The sequence below is a fragment of the Giraffa tippelskirchi genome, chromosome 4 (assembly GCF_054371585.1).
Source record: "Giraffa tippelskirchi isolate mGirTip1 chromosome 4, T2T-mGirTip1v1.2.pri, whole genome shotgun sequence".
Taxonomy (NCBI): domain Eukaryota; kingdom Metazoa; phylum Chordata; class Mammalia; order Artiodactyla; family Giraffidae; genus Giraffa; species Giraffa tippelskirchi.
The window spans coordinates 195910279-195922412 of record NC_137278.1 but is presented as its reverse complement, the minus strand read 5'-3'; positions in this window follow the sequence as shown (position 1 = coordinate 195922412).

The following is a 12134-nucleotide window of genomic DNA, read 5'->3' as shown; positions in this document are numbered from 1 at the left end:
CTATCAGTGACCCCACTTCCTTCATTCTACATTTAAGAGGAAAAGCGGTGACAAGAATGGGAACCCGGGTGGATGAGGGGACAGATCCAAGCAGAAGGGGCTGAAGTTCAGTGTGGCCATTGCTGCCTTGTTCTGTTTCCACTGATCAGAAGAAGCTCCCAGATGGTAACCAGAAAGTAGTCCTGGGGTGATAGAGACTGCGAAGGACAGTAAGGGGATATAAGATAGTGACAAAACTCAAGGTCACTAACATGCTATCCCCATGCCTCATGCCCTCTCAGGCTAAAGATTCCCATGATGCACCCCTGGGGTCCACACAAGCCCACACCGAGGCTCCTTCACCCTGACTCTCATCATTTCAGCAGAGACGGGGGAAGGACACATCTGTGACACACACACTTCAGAGTCCCCACCAGAGCTCAGAGATGGATGACTCCATGCACCACCCCCCCCACACACACACACCTTAAGGTCTCAGTGAAGCCAACACTGAGGGCAGCTGTGGGCCAGTCCACAGCCCTGTCACATCCCTCACCAGATGGACTCCTCATCCTGGTCAGCAGACATAGCTTTTCTGTCCTGTCATGTGTGTCCTTCCTATTTGAGACTCAGGTAAATGAAAAGGGAGAAAAGTCAACGGAACACATTTTTTTCTCTCTCTCTATTTAAATGTGCTAATATTTTATTTTACAGTCACTTTTATTTTACAGTCACTTACTTGTTCTGTGTTCCTCTCACTTCCAAACCCCCATCTGTACATGAACTCCATCCCCTTCTGGATGTTTGATACAGTAGTGATAATAACTGATTATAAATGTCAGAACCAGAATATAAACTCAGGGGCTGGAGTAGGACCAGGATCTGCTCAGTCACTTAGAGTCGATGCTCTACTCCCCTGGGGCCCAGAGTCATCATTCCTTACCCAGTTATGGACTCCAGAGCATCATCAGAATCCATGAGGCAGACACCTAGAGCACAGGGTGTGCTTCCTGGGGTCCACTCATCTCTCCCACAGGATGACACAGGGATGCGTTTAGTGAACCAGGTACATACAGTCCTACCTCGGGATTGAGATCTCACAGATAAGACACTGCTAGGGGCTCCAGACTCTATTATAGGGAGAGGTGGGCTGGGAAAGAGGGGCTAACTCAGGGCTAGCATGGGGTCCCCAGCACCCGCTACCCCAGAGCTGGAAGTGCAGCATCAACATGGGCCAACTCACACTCTGACTCACACTCTGTGTCTTCTCTGACACATAAGAAAATCTCAGTGTCCAATCTCATCCAAGATTTGAAGGAGGAAAGCTTTAGGGAGGACACCAACCAACTTTGTCCACAATGAACTTGTGAGAGTGCAGTACGAGGGTCAGGAGAACAGATTTGGGAGCCAGTTTGCTCTGTCATGACTCAGAGCTCAGCCACATACCATGTGTGTGACCTTGTATAGGGTCCTTACACTCTCTATGTAGTGGCTTAGTCTGTAAAAGGAGAGTTACGTTTGTGCCAAGATGACAGAGTTTTGGTTAGAATTAAATGAGTTGGCATTAGTAAGAGATATAACCACTAGTTAATAGTAGCACATAGTAGTGATAGAGAAGCAGTATTAGGGCCCCTCTCGCCATCCCATCCCAGGAATCACAGAACTCTAGAACAGGAATTAAATTCTGTTAGCTGGAGCCTTGACTGGAGCTATCAAAACTCTCCCAGAGTTTTGACATGCTGTGATGGTGATTGGTGCCAGAGTTGTGAGTCTTCCACACATCACCCCTTCTCTCTGTCCCCCATTCTACTGCTCATGAATGTTGACCCTACCAACTGTGAACCTCATGAATTAAGTTTTTTGCTTGCGAATTTTACTTTATAAATGGACTTGGTAAAAGTTCTGTGTCTAATTCACCTCCTTATCCCCAAAGCCTGCTAATAGAAAATCCTAAATGATGTCTCTTGTATACCTGAATGAATGAATGTCAGTCAGGTATTTTACACAAATCATTTCAATCAAAAGAAATCATTCGAGAAATAATTTAACTTGTTGTGAGGACTTAAGAGCACAATGTAAGTTGTGTCAATTTTTGTAATGGTATTTCAATATTATTAAATGGTATAAGCTTCTGAAAGAGATGAGAATACCAGACCACCTGGCCTGTCTCTTGAGAAACCTGTATGCAGGTCAGGAAGCAACAGTTAGAACTGGACATGGAACAACAGACTGGTTCCAAATAGGAAAAGGAGTACGTCAAGGCTGTATATTGTCACCCTGCTTATTTAACTTGTATGCAGAGTACATCATGAGAAACGCTGAGCTGGAAGAAGCACAAGCTGGAATCAAGATTGCTGGGAGAAATATCAATAACCTCAGATATGCAGATGACCCTGCCCTTATGGCAGAAAGTGAAGCGGAATTAAAAAGCCTCTTGATGAAAGTGAAAGAGGAGAGTGAAAAAGATGGCTTAAAGCTCAACATTCAGAAAACTAAGATCATAGCATCTGGTCCCATCACTTCATGGGAAATAGATGGAGAAACAGTGGAAACAGTGTCAGACTTTATTTTGGGGGGCTCCAAAATCACTGTAGATGGTGACTGCAGCCATGAAATTAAAAGAAGCTTACTCCTTGGAAGGAAAGTTGTGACCAACCTAGACAGCATATTAAAAAGCAGAGACATTACTTTGCCAACAAAGGTCTGTCTAGTCCAGGTTATGGTTTTTCCTGTAGTCATATATGGATTTGAGAGTTGGACGGTGAAGAAAGCTGAGCGCTGCAGAATTGATGCTTTTGAACTGTGGTGTTGGAGAAGACCCTTGAGAGTCCCTTGGACTGCAAGAAGATCCAACCAGTCCATCCTAAGGGAGATCAGTCCTGGGTGTTCATTGGAAGGACTGATGTTGAAGCTGAAACTCCAGTACTTTGGCCACCTCATGTGAAGAGTTGACTCACTGGAAAAGACCCTGATGCTGGGAAGGATTGAGGGTAGGAGGAGAAGGGGACGACAGAGGATGAGATGGCTGGATGGCATCACCGACTCAATGGGCTTGAGTTTGGGTTAACTCCGGGAGTTGGTGATGGACAGGGAGGCCTGGCGTGCTGCGATTCATGGGGTCACAAAGAATCTGACACCACTGAGTGACTGAACTAACTGAACTTATGTATACTTCACTTCAACACTTTGCTGCAATGAATGCAGTAAATTGCAATACCAGAAACAAGGCTAGCCCCATTCCAAGAGCAGTGCTGAGAGAGCCAGTTTTAAACACGTATAAAAAAGTGAAAGTGTCTTTGTATATCTGAAGATAAAGAAGATAAACCACAGCACCCTGACAGGTGAAGGCCATGAAGCCTCCTGTTCTGGTCTTAATCAGATATGGCCACGTGGTCAGGATGTTTATGTATTTATCATCTGGCACATTTTCAATTCAAACCACACATAACTGTAACAGGAAGAAATTTTGTTATAAAAATTTTATTTTAACAGCTTCCGTATTGAATTAGAAGTGCAGAAGCAAAGAGCAGGAAGAATTCTGTTCTTTAACTTAGACTAACTGTTTACTTGGTCTTATGGTAAAGCAATACAATCTGTAGCATTATTATTTCCAAATCACCATGAGAAAATAGAGGTTTCAGAGGTTCAGTAATCTTTTTGCCAGGAAAGTTAATAATTAAACCTGCTTGCTTGAGGAACATTTCCTCAGGACTAATCAGACAGAGTGACTAAAACACAAAGTGTTTTTAAAGTAAAATCATGGTACACAATTCAAAAGGAAATAATTGAGTTGTTACACCAAAGCATTGGAGACATGCCTCACCATCTGTGTTCCTTGCATGGATGGATGGGACCAGGGTTTGTAAAGTCTCCTTTATCAAAGACCACTTCATCACAAGGGCATGAAGGAAACAGCAAGGTCATGAGCTGCCTGAGGTCCAGCCCATCATCTCTCTTCAGCCCTTTACAGTCTATAGCCAGCAATATTGAACAGAGAGTATGGCTCTGAATTGGCCTCATTCATTCCTCCATAGTGCAGCATCAGATACCCAGAGACCAGACCAGATCAAAGCTACTAAATCAAAGACAAGCAGATTCTAAGTGGACAGCAAGCAGACCAAGGACCCTTCCCCGCTGCTGCTGGAAAGGAAGAAGCCCTCCCACTCCAGACATCATTGGAGAAGAGACAAGAAAATGCCTCCTTAAATACAGGAAAACGAGTCTCAGCAGGGAGCTTGAACTGGAAATGACAAGACAGTTATTGCAATGAACCTGAGCTAAGTTGAGGGACAAATTTTAAATGGGAGAGCCTGTGTTAATGTTATGGAACTTGCAATCCACACAAACACCCCTTGCTAGTGCACAAGATGAAATCAGTTATAATAATAGAGAATATTACATGTATGTATATTTGAATTCTAGAGGACACATTTTTAAGCCTGTTACAAAAAGAAAATTCATAAACCTTCTGTTGTTTTTAAATGCACAGAGTTGTCACCTCTGTGAAGTCTTTCTAATTTCTCCAGCTAAAATTTACTGCTGTATCTATTTAATCTATAAGAACTTTCTTATATATACTATATTGTCTCCAAAGTGTGGGCTTCTGGAGAGCAAGTATTGTGTCTTATACTTCAGTGTCTCCTTAAGGTCAAGTAAAGACACATAGAAAGAGATTAACAAATATTGGATAACTAAAGAAATGAATGCATGGACAAATGCTGAAAATCACCCTGCAGTTTGTGATACTGAGTAGAGAAGGGAGGTGGGGGACAAGGGAGAAACAAATCTGACTAATCTCACTTGGCACAGACTGAGGTGGAGTAAGGAGTCAGAGACACACAAGCCAAAGGATAAAAATAGAAAATGCCTTCAAATCCCACTCGGGGAGGGTAGGATCACATTCAATTTCTTCACAAAGCTCTACCTCAGAAGCTTCTCCAAGGTGAGAAAAAACTGACAGCACTGCTCTCAAGAGTTCTACTGAAGGATGTGGACAGACAGTAACACTCATCAAATAGCTGTATTTCCAGTCCTCAGTGACTCATTCTGGGCAACAAAACGTGGGTGGTGTCACCTGTGTCACTTCTGAGTGGAGGCATGAAAAGCCCAAGTGTGATTCTCTAGTCTCTCTATTTTCTGCCCCAGAAGCTGTATGTTCCAGATGGTGCACATGTAAGAGTCTCACTGACCACAAATGACTGTAGGTTGTGATGAGTGTGTGTGTGTGTGCATGTGTATGTACGTGTGTATGTGTGTGTTTCTATATCTGTGTATGTGTATGTCTATATGTGTGCATGTGTATGTGTGTATATATGTGTGTGTATGTGTCTATATGCGTGTGTGTGTGTGTGTGTGAGACACTGAGATTTGGGGGTCACTTTTTCCAGGAGCAGAACAGAGTCTCTTCTGATGGACACAAAGGAGAAAGAAGACCTGAAAATAAGACGGAATCTGTCGCATGAAGCAGGTACTTTCCTGGATCTCCTCTTCCTTCTGTGTCTTCATCCCAAGCTGCTCCCTCTGATCTCACCTGGCTTCCTCTGTTGGGCTTGTTTCTCAGTCTCCATTTCTGATTTACAAACAACTAGACCTAAGTCATGTTTAAGAGCACCCACCCCTGGTGCGTCTCCTGTTCCCTTTACTTCACTCTGTACTGACAGTCAGGTTCAGTTTCCCAAATTTGTCTCTTAGCATCTTGACCTTCATCCTTAAACAGCTCTCCTTTCCTCTGAGTTAGTCAGTCCATCATCTCTGATCTTATTTTTACCTTCCACCAATCCTGTACTAATGAAAAGGTAGCAATGCTTTCTAAGCCCCCTCAGTTTCTTCTTGACTCTCTGAACAAATATGATTCCTGCATTTACTGCTCCATGTACGTAATTAACTTCTTCACCTTTCAGTTCAGTTTAGTCGATCAGTAGTGTCCGACTTTTTGTGACCCCATGGACTGCAGCACGCCAGGCTTGCCTGTATCACCAACTCCTGGAGCTTGCTCATCTCATGGCCATTGAGACAGTAATGCAATCCAATCATCTCATCCTCTGTCGTCCTCTTCTCCTCTCATCTTCAATCTTTCCCAGCATCAGGGTCTTTTCAAATGAGTCAGTTCTTTGCATCAGGTGGCCCAAGTATTGGAGTTTCAGCTTCAGCATCAATCCTTCCAATAAATACTCACGACTGATTTCCTTCAGGATTGACTGGTTGGATCTTCTTGCTGTCCAAGGGACTCTCAAGAGTCTTCTCCAATACCACAGTTCAAAAGCAACATTTTTTTTCAATGCTAAACTTTCTTTATGGTCCTGCTCTCACATCCAAACATGACTACTGGAGAAAACATAGCTTTGACTAGATGGACCTTTGTTGGGAAAGTAATGTCTCTGCTTTTTAATATGCTGTCTAGGTTGGTCATAACTTTTCTTCCAAGAAGCAAGCATCTTTTAATTTCATGGCTTCAGTCACCATCTACAGTGATTTTGGAGCCCAAAAAAATAAAGTCTCACACTGTTTCCATTGTTTCTCCATCTATTTGCCATGGAGTGATGGGACCAGATGCGGTGATCTTCATTTTCTGAATGTTGAGCTTTAAGCCCGCTTTTTCACTCTCCTCTTTCACTTTCATCAAGAGGCTCTTTAGTTCTTCTTCACTTTCTGCCACAAGGGTGGTGTCATCTGCATATCTGAGGTTATTGATATTTCTCTCAGTAATCTTGATTCCAGCTTGTGTTTCTTCCAGCCCAGCGTTTCTCATGATGTACCCTGCATATAAGTTAAATAAGCAGGGTGACAATATACAGCCTTGACGTACTCCTTTCCCAATTTGGAACCAGTCCTTTATTCCATGTCTGGTTCTAACTGTTGCTTCTTTACCTGCATACAGATTTCTCAGGAGGCAGGTAAGGTGGTCTGGTATTCCCATCTTTGAAGAATTTTCCACAGAAAGAATTCTTCACCTTTGTGTAAGAAATAATTTTGCTAATTTTTTTTCCCTCAACTCAAGAAAATGGCACATTCAAAACCTATAATCTTGTGAGCACAGCCCTAGGGCCTGCCTCGGAACGTGGGAGGAGTTGGTACAAGGAGAGTCTTTGAAGGTGAGTCTTCATTATGTTCATGATTAATCCACCTCTGCTCAGAATTGATGTAATTACCAACTCCAGAGCTATTGAGTTCTTGTGGGTGGTCATTCTTAAACCACTTAAACTCAAGACTAGTGCCACTAGAATGGCACTCAGAGTTCAAAGGTTGAGTGGTTGCTCAGACTTGAACTCTATGACCTGATGCTCTATTGCACGTGGAGCTTTGATGCAGCTGAGCGTAGCCTGCAGATCAGCCTAGAACACTGGAAATACAGCAAAATGTGTTCCTCCTTTAACGTCTAAAAGTCTGTGAACAGATTCCCTTTTCCTTATCATTGACTCCTTTCCCATCTGGGCATGCTACCAAGGCTCCTGCAGGCTGCAAGTATCTGCTAAGGCCCTTCCAGGGCCCAGGATTGGAGTAAGGCCTGTACTTGAGTATAAGTTCTGTATTTCCACTCTCTATAACTTAATAGATGCTCAGGTAATGTTTATTGAATGACTGAATTAGACCCTGCTAGACATTCAGGAGAAATTATCTTAAATATTGAGATTATTTTTGAGGACATCACTTAGCTAACTGACATTTTTGTTTTAAAGGCAAATGTTTTCAGCAATTAACAGGGCAAATTTTGATTTTCAAACAGAGGGAGCTTATCACCAACAGACATGTCACACCGAACGCTGCAAATCTCTATCTTTAAGGATACACAAGACAAACCACAACATACTAACATGTGGCCTCTTATTAAGTCTTAATCAGACCCAACGGAGGAGACAGGGTATTCATATGATTTATCATTTGGCAGTTTTTCAATTAAAACCTCACAGTGACATCACAGGAAGAAAGTTTGCAATTAAAAAGTACAGCTGCACTGTCTGTATGACATAAGGAAGGAGATGAACTGCAGGAAGAGTTCTTACGCTTGAAAAAAAAAAAAAAAACAAGCAGACTAATTCATCTTTCACTTTGTGAAAGGAGAGTCCTCTGGGCCTGATCCTGAAGGATGCTGTAGAGACCAGGACAGCTCAACTGTTTGCACAACAGTTAGAAATGTGAGCTAATACCTTTGGATAATGGTGTGCTCTGACTCTTTTCTCTTTACTTTTTGTGACTCTACTGTAGGTTTTTACATTTTCGTTGCTGTGAGGCTCATGTATAATATCTTACAGACACAACAGTGTATATTACACTGATAAGTTAATTTCAATCACATACAAAAGTTATACCTTTTTATCCCCTTACACTTTCTGTTTTTGATGTCAGAATTGGCCTCTCTTTATATTGTATATCCACTAACAAAAAACTTTTCTTTATAGTTATTGTAATGATTCCTTTAGACGACAGTTAACTGGTTAGCACACTACCATATTCAGTATTAGAGTATTCTGAGTTGTATTACACATTTACACTTACAAGTCCATTGTATATTTTGTGGGCTTCCCTGATAACTCAGTTGGTAAAGAATCCACCTGCAATGCAGGAGACCCCGGTTTGTTTCCTGGGTCAGGAAGATCCCCTGAAGAAGGGATAGGACACCCACTCCAGTATTCTTAGGCTTCCTTTGTGGCTCAGCTGGTAAAGAATCTGCCTGCAATGTGGGAGATCTGGGTTCGATCCCCGGGTTCGGAAGATCCCATGGAGAAGGGAAAGTCTACGCACTTCAGTATTCTGGCATGGAGAATTCCATGGACAGTCCAGGGGGTCACAAAGAATCCGACACGACTGAGCGAATTTCACTTTCACTGTATATTTTGTATATTATTCTGAATTGGATTACATATTTACATTCACAAATCTGTTGTATCTTCTTTCATATGATAATTAGTATCCTTCATTTAGCTTGAAGAACTCCCTTCGGCAATCTTGTAAGACAAACCTCTGTTGGTGAACTTCCTCGATTGTTGTTTGTTTGGGAAAGTCTTTACATCATCTTCATTTCTGAAAGACAACTTCTTGAGAAAAGTATTCTTGGTTGGCAGGTTTTTACTTTCATCAATTTGAATATATCTTCTCTCCTGGCCTGCCAGGTTTACTCTTAGAAACCCAATGATATTCTTAAGGGAATTTCCTTTCTGTGAGCATTTACTTTTCTCTTGATGCTTCTAAAATTCTCTCTTTGTCTTGATGATAGGAAATGTGTCTTGGAGAGGATAGTTTTGAATGAACTCTGAGTGGTGACCTAGTAGCTACATGAACCTGGATGTCTAAATCTGATCCAACTTGGGACTTACCTGGTATTATTTCTTTAAGTACAGTCTCTGTCTCTTCCTCCCTCTCTTCTCCTTCCAGGACTCCAATAACATGCAGGTTGTTTCTGTGAATCTTATCCCATAGTTCACACAGGTTCTTTCACACTTTTTCATTCTTTTTTTCATCTTTGTCTTCTGGCTGGGTAATTTCAATTGTCTTCTACATTACAGATTCTTCTGCTGTTGCTGATGCTCTCTGTAGCATTTTTCATTTTTTTGTGTTTCATTCATTGTAATCTTAAGCAAAAGAATTTCTGTTTGGTTCCTTCTCCTTTTTTTGGCCTCACTGCAGAGATTGAGGAATCTCAGGTCCCAGACCAGGATAAAATCCAGGCACAGTAGTGAAGGCATCGAATCCTAACCACTAAACCATCAGCAAACTCCTTGTTGCTTCCTTTTTTCTGATTTCTATCTCTGTAAAACAACCAATTTCCTTTGCGGAGCAACTCAGCCTATGCACAACAGTTACCGAGCCCATGCTCTAGGACCTGCAAACCGCAAATAGGAGTTTGCATGCTGAAACTACTGAAGTCTGAGCGCCTAGAGCCTGTGCTCCACAACAAGAGACGCCCCCGCAGAGAGAAGCTTGCTCTCCACAAAGAAGAGTATTGCCTGCTTGCCGCAACTAGGGAAAGCCCACGTGCAGCAACAAAGACCCAGTAAAGCCAAAAATTAAAACAATAATAATGATAAGAAATACCTTTAATCTCATTTTGTTCACATATTCTTTTCCTGAATCAGATTGTTTATCTGTGTTTTTTGGAGTTCACTGAGCTTCTTGGTGGGTATACTTTATTACTTTCACCATATGTCATTTATTTCATTACTTCCCAATGGGGGATAGCTATGTGAGCTGCCCTGGGAGAAGTCCTGGACATTGTCCCATCCCCAAGCACAGCCTAGAACTATGAAGACTGCAAGTGTGAGCATAGGTTGGAGCCCTGGATACCATGCAGGCCATCAGGCAGTAACTGGGTGGACTCAGCTCACAGTCAGGCAAGCACTCTCAGTTCTTATATTAGTTCAGCAGCTTCTCCACATGTCCACAAGGGAATGCGGGTGGGGGCAGGGAACGTGTTGTGTAGAGGTAATATTTACTTGGCCACTCCTACATGACAGCTGTCTCTACCTTGAAGAATCAAAAGAGGATCACATTTACATTTTCAATAGTAACCAGATTAAAGCAATCTTGAAACAATATGTTTTCAGAGAAGTCCACTACTATAAAATTCTTCCTTTCAGTTTTCAATCATAACAGACACCTCCATCCACATATTTGAAACATAAATACCCAAATGTTCCCGATCTTCCCATCTACATCCCTTCTTCTGCATCCCCTCTGCCTAGGTCTCCACTTTCTTGCCCTCTTGTCCCAGCTGGATGCAGGGTGTGGTGAGCACTAATTTGCCCTCCATCAACTTGGAAAAAGATATGAGCTGATATAATTCACTCAGAAGGAGAGATTATTGGAGAGACAACAAATAGCAACATCCTGAAGAAATAGTACAAAGAGATGGAAAGAATGGATTCATAAGGATTTGATAACCAACTAGACATGGGAGAAGAGCATAAAGGAATCTATATCTGCTTGAGGAATAAACAGATAAAGTAACCTAGGGAAGGAGAGATGAAAAAGGGAGAGGCAGCTATTTAGAGTTAGATTTTTAACTGGCCCATGAAAATTGAAGCAGGATAAGGAAAGCTGTATCCATTCTCTCCCACCAGCCAATGTTCCACTTTGAAACTCACATCCAAGTCTGGTGCCCAAGAATAGGTTAAAAACAGGTGATGTGACATCTCAGAGAAGAACATACAGGATTGGGTTTTTTTCCATGAGTTTGTGAAATGAAAATATCTCCTGTCATATCAATAAACAAGAAATGTCACAGCCATTAGTGATTTCTGGCCTTCAGATGTGAATGAGGGCTCCCAAAACTGATCCAGGGGATGCTGGCACCCCCTGCATGGTGATTGCTGAGCAGCTGGGACAATGCAAGAAGTAGCCATCTGCTATACCTTAAGGTGAACAAGGAAACAGGATTGGCCATATAGCTGAGGTGCATATGAAAGGAATGAATTTAGTGAGTCCAGAGGCTTGCATCTTCCCACAAACAGAATGCTAACTTCCTTAACTTGATACCTGATCTTTGATGTTCAGACTGCTTGCTCCCTTTGTTGCAAACTTGGATATAGGCTGACTTCCCCTCCTGCCTCCTTGGAGCAGTTTTCTCAGAGCTACTGAGATGCTGTCTCCAGGGCCTGGAGTCCTAAACATTCCCACCAAATAAAATAACTCTATCAGGTTCTGACTGTGTTTTTTGGTTGACAAGTTCATCTTGCTAGGAATGAGGGTGTGAATGTGGACCAAGTTTAGATGCTTTTTCTAAATAAGAGTGACCTGGAGCATTTGTGATCCTGGGCAAAGTCATGCCCTCATTAGCCTTTGAAGGAGGTGAGAAAACAGGGCAGTACATCTTGTTTTCCTTTGAGGAAAATGGTGTTTGAGAACCGGTTCGGTTCAGTTCGGTTCAGTTCAGTTCAGTTCAGTCGCTCAGTGGTGTCCACCTATTTGTGACCCCATGAACCACAGCATGCCAGGCCTCCCTGTCCATCACCAATTCCCTGAGTCCACCCAAACCCATGTCCATCTAGTTGGTGATGCCATCCAGCCATCTCATCCTCTGTCGTCCCCTTCTCCTCCTGCCCTCGATCTTTCCCAACATCAGGGTCTTTTCCAATGAGTCAGCTCTTCGAATCATATGGTCAAAGCATTGGAGTTTCAGCTTCAACATCAGTCCTTCCAAAGAACACCCAGGACTGATCTCC